The sequence below is a fragment of the Marmota marmota genome, unplaced genomic scaffold (assembly GCF_001458135.2).
Source record: "Marmota marmota marmota unplaced genomic scaffold, marMar, whole genome shotgun sequence".
NCBI classification, from domain to species: domain Eukaryota; kingdom Metazoa; phylum Chordata; class Mammalia; order Rodentia; family Sciuridae; genus Marmota; species Marmota marmota.
In genome coordinates, this window is record NW_026000093.1 from 39,853,346 (window position 1) to 39,859,249 (window position 5,904).

The following is a 5,904-nucleotide window of genomic DNA, read 5'->3' on the forward strand; positions in this document are numbered from 1 at the left end:
AATGGATTTCAAAGTAAAAGAGTGTATTACAAAGTGTATTTATTACTCTGTACCCCCCACCCAGCATCAGGGACTTCCATTAGAATGCTCTAATCAGTACATCTAAGCCCCTATATGAACAAAAGTAGGTAAAAATCACTAAGGAAAAATATAATAATTTTTCACTTACTTATATCCCAAATAAGAAGGGGAGGAAAGTTCCTCATTTTCTGTTGCTCAGATCTAATTGGATGACAGGCAACAAAAATGAGCAAATCTGATAAATTCACATCATCTTTCCACTTTCATTGTCAAAGAGAATGCTCTTCAGCTAAAAATGGTAGGACAAATACTGGTAAGAGAAAATTGAAGCCAGAAATCCGTAAGAGGAATGTAATTTATGTATTTCCGTTGCATTTGTGTCTCTTAGCTTTCAAATTTTACTTATTTAGAATATAAGGAAACAATGTTAGTTCATCACTCATCTTGAATATCCTCAAGGAATCACAAAAACTGAAGTTTTTCATTTCAATGTTTTGGGGGACTTCAGGTGAGTAAACAGTCCTGATGTTCAAAATCATGTCAGGGAATTTAACTCCTTGGAACTTGACTCTAAGCAAGATACTAGAATGAATTGTTTAAAATATATTTGTGAGCCATTAAATAGAAGTCAACTCTGAACACTAAAAACCTGACTCATTATCTGTTTTTTAAGAATTTAACTTTTATTTTTTATTTCTTTTTTTATGTGGTATGAGGATCAAACCCAGTGCCTCACCTATGCAGCAAGCACTCTACTACTGAGCTACAACCCCAGCCCTCAGATTATCTTTTAAGCTAATGTTTCTTAAATGAAACATTATGGATATGCAGTAAATACACTGCAAATCATGCTGTATTTAATGATTTCCCTATTTGGGAATATTAAGGTTTTTTTTTCTTCTTAGAACCTAGCACATCATGACCTTGGATGTTAAATACAAAAATTGGCAAACTAGATGGACATGGTATAACCTTCTCAAACATATCTTTTATTCAAATCAGAGAGATATAGAAGTCAAATAAAAATAATTTAGACAACTAGCTCTGGAGTAAGTCATTTTTAATTTGGAAAATCAGATCTACCATTTCTAGATTATGACTGAAAAAATTACTTATCTAAGCCTTTCAGTTTCTCAGTATAAAATGTATTGGTAATACACCTCAATGGATTACCAATGGGCCTACACTGACATAATACTCAATAAATGATAGCTTTTGTTGCTATTATTCCTAGTTATTAAATTTAGTAGTTTTGGTAGGTGAAAGCCTAAGCAATGCTCAAAGAAAAGTGGCTAATATAATGGCATAATAAATTTTAAAACTGTTAAAGAAATTATCACATGAGGAATATTAGTAACAAGCCCTAATCTTCTCACATGTTAATATAATGCTCCATTAGAATGGTATTAATAATCATTAATGTTAATTTTATTTCAAAGTGAGCTCTGCCAAGGTAGTCAGAGAACTGTGAAATCACACTTAATAAACGGTCTAAAAACATTGTAAAAAAAACATGTGAAAAAAATAGAATTGTTGTACATATAAATGTTCCATTGAAAGTAACTGAAAGACAACTACTATGATTTGAATATTTGGAAATGTGTTTCTATATTTTAATGTCCATATTAATTGGGAAAAAGGTATTAATTTCTCTGTGAATCTATGTGTATCCACTGCTCATTGAGACATTTCATGAAGCACTATCCATTCAACAGGACAGGAGTTAGTTTGCTCAGTCCTTAATTTGAGAATGTGCTATGCAATATTGGATGTTGCTAACTAAATGACTTTTTCCTAGTGACCGTGCCATTGTAAGAACACATTCCTATTTTCTTATTGATTTATTCACACCATTTAATGAGTTCCACCTATATTCAATGCCACAACAGAAAAGGATGGATTAGACATGGAGTCGGCTCACAGAGAGATAACAGTAGCTACATCAATAAGACTAATTCTTGATGGGCTGTGAAAAGAACTTGTGAAAAGTACTTGAGGTACTTTGGGGAGGAACACAAAATATCTCTTGAGTCTTGAAGCACCAGTACTAGAGATCTGTGACTACATTTGTGGTACAAATGGGAAAGAACCTAGAAGGTTCTAGAAGGTAGAAACAGAAAGATCACAGAGAAAAGGGGGAATACACAGGTCATGGGAAATAAAGAAGTGGAACTGAAGGAAGGACTTTATGTAGATTAAATACTTTAAGGAATGATATGTGGACCTTAGACTTCATTCTGAGGGCCACTGAAACTTAGGGGCAGATATTGAAAGGGGAAGCCACAAAGGAGGCTGCAAAGAATCAGGTGGGGAAACATGGCATGACAGATGTCCCAGGGAAAAAAAAGCATCAAGTAGAAGGTATCTTCCATCAGTGTGAAATGCCACAGATGGGCAAAATAAGAATTAAGTTTCCATTGAATTGGGCAGTTAGGAGATTATTGGTAACCTCAGCTGGGACAGATGAGGTGGTGATGTGAGGACAGAAATCAAAATATAATAGATGAAGAATGGAAAGAGTTCAAAAGCGAGCTAGTGAGAGTAGATGAACCTTAGGCAAGATTTCTTACGAAGAGAAGATAGAAATAGTGGTCCTAAGGGTCTGATTAAAAAAATGCTCAAAGTAAGGAAACAGGTTGCAAGAGAATAGATGTAAAGGAGACAGGATGTGAGGCCAATACTACTTGGCAATTGACTTGAAGGGAGGGAAGTAGAATCATGTAGTACAGTGTCATGGTTTAGATTTGAGGTGTCCCACAAAGCAATTGTGTAACACAATGCAAGAAAGTTTAGAGGTGAAATGTTTGGGTTATGAGAGTTTTACCTAATCAGTGCATTAATCCACTGATATATGTTATCTGGGCTGTAACTGTAGACAGGTAGAGAGTGGCTGGAGGAGGTAGGTCACTGGAGGTGTGTTTTTGGAGTTGATATTTTGTCCCTGGTGATCAGAGCTCTCTCTGCTTCCTATTGCCATGTCCTGAGCTGATTTCCTCTGCCATGTCCCTCTGCCACGTTGTGCCCTACCTTGGGTCCAGAGTAATGGAGTCAGCCAACCATGGACTGAACTTCTGAATGCGTGGGCCAAAAATAAACTTTTCCTTCTCTGTTGTTGTTCTTGTCAGGTATTTTGGCCACAGCAACAAAAAGCTGTGACCAAACAGATATGTTTTTACAGAAAGAGTTGCCACTTAAAGAAATATGAAACAAGAGGTGGGAGCTGATAAAAAAAAAAGAAGATGAAGTCTGGATGATCTCAGTCTGAGGTCCTTGTGAATATTATTTTCTAGATCAATATTTTCTAAAGTGGAGTCCATGCATCTTAGGGGATTCAAAATATTTTCTGTTAATTTACTGGATTGCTCTACAGTTCATATACTACAGTATTGCATGTGGCAAATTATATAAAATTATAATTTTTTTTTGGTAACAGCGATTGAACGACGGTTGCTTACCTACTGAGTCACATCTCCAGCTCCCCTCTTTTTTATTTTGAGACGGGGTCTCACTAAGAGGCTTAGAGTCTCACTAAGTTGCTGAGGCTGGCTTTGAACTTGTTATCTCTCTGCCTCAGCCTCCTGAGCCACTGGGATTACAGGCATATGCTACCATGCCTGGCAAAAATTAGAACCTTTAGAATACTTTTGTAATTAGATTGGAGTTTCAACAAAAATCCTTTTACCACCAAAGATACACAGGTTATCTTGTAGCACAGTACTTTAAAGAATGGCAGAACATTAAAAGATGTTTCACGTATATATTTTACAGAAAGACAACTATGCCAAATTTGCTCACCTTTTCTTTATTTAAATATTTCCTTTGCTTGGATCATAGGCTACCTTACTCCGCTGGTTTTCCTCCTTCTTTACTAACACTTTTCTCAGCCTTCTTTCCTGGAGTTTCCTTATCTTGTTGATTTTTCTTTTTAACATGGACGTATCCAGGATCTTTTGCCTAGCAGTTTTCCTCTTACACATTTTCACTCATTCTCTGGGAGAACTCTTCCAATTAGTGACTTAAAATTTTACCCTATATAACTCCCCAATTTTTATTTCCATCCTTGCCTTCTCAAAACTTGTCAATAATTTAACATCTCTACTTTAAACATCCAACATATATTGATACTTGATTGAAAGCAGGGATGCTTTATCACTGAGTTACATTGCCAGTAAAATGTGTAGAATATTCAAAAGTGATATGCCTTAGGTAAAAATGATGATGGAAAGTGGCTTGCAAGTGCTGGGGCAGGATGGAGTATCAGGTTAAGATTTTAAATAAGGTATTCAGAGGTGGGTCTTATTGAGAAGATGCTCTTTAAGTAAATATTAGAAAGAGGTGAAAGAGTGCATAACAGAAGGAACAGTTAACACAAAGGTCCTGAGGTTGAAGCATATATTCTGAAATCAAGAAGTGTCTGAATTTTTTTTCTTCCCTAGGTGCTTTTTCTCCCTACAGCATTTCTTACCACCTGCAATATTTTTTTTTTGGTGTATGTGTATGTATCTTTTCATTTGTTTATTTTTTATATGTTTGCCTACTGCTTCATACTCTGTGTGAAGAGGGATTATTAATATTAGTTTTGGTTCATATACTAGAAATACTATATTTCTAGTATTTTTTAGAATGAATACTTGTTGATTGAATAAATAATAAATAAGAAAAATATAGAAATATAATGGGTCTGTGACTGCCTACATTTTTACATCTTTTGGTTTAAGATAGCAACCATCTGGGTATTACTTTTGTCATAGGCAGAAGAGTGAAAACAAATAAGTTTCATATTTTATATTCATATGACTCTCTTATAAAGTCTGGAAAGTTAAATAGCAAAATAACAAATGTAAATATTATCAGAGGATATATCGGGGAATATAATTTGGGATTTTTATTAGCTTTTATGTTTGTTTCAATATTGAACACATGATTGTATATCAAAGAATGATAAAAGTTTATATGTGTGTGTATGTATGGTGGTTTGCTGAATTGATTTGAACTTTTGAAATAGAGACATCAGGGTCAGTGTATGTTAAAGCCTTGCTTTGGGATCTTATAATGTTTGGTTCAGTAGATGATAATTGTGGTGTACCTCCACAAGCCACAATTTAATGAACCTGGAGCCTCATTTCTAGGACGAAAGAGGACTGGGAACCTGGAGCTCGATAGTGCTGTTTTGTTTCATTAAATGTTCTCACTGTCTGTATAGGAATAAATGTGACTTGTCCCTGACAGATGATAAAAGGCAGCAGACATCATTAGTGTCCATCACATGACTTCTGACACCTACTGGAGAGAGGGCCTCTGTTTGCTCATGATCAGAAGTAAAATCCTTCTACAGATTGATTTGAAATTGCTTCTTAACTTCAATGTACAGATCTAGCCATAAAACCAAGAGTGGCTCCTGTTAAAACCTTAAAAACCTTCTTCTGAGGTTTTATCATTTCAGCTCTGTATTTCAGTATGTTTCAAGGGACAGCCATGTTCACAAAGGAAGAAGGCTGCATAGAATGCTTTATTAGAATTTCAAAAAAGTACCATCTTGAGCTGCTCATTACCAGGAACAAGCTGATGCCAAGCAATTTATGATTATTAAAACATATAATTTGCATTTAAATTAAGTGAATTAATAAATAGCAGAGATTAAAATAATGTGTTATATTTTCTTATTGTTTGATGCTCTAATTTTTACACATATTAAATAAAGAATAAAATTTATGGGTGTTCTTTTTTTTACATAGAAGGTATTAAGAAAAGTATGAATTGGAGAAATTAGTCTCCATTATTTCCAATTTTGTCAGGAGAAAGTGTTCTTAGATGCATGCTTCTTTAAAATATTTTCTTTTTAAGAAGTTGGACTACATTTTATTTGTTCTAAGACATTTCTCA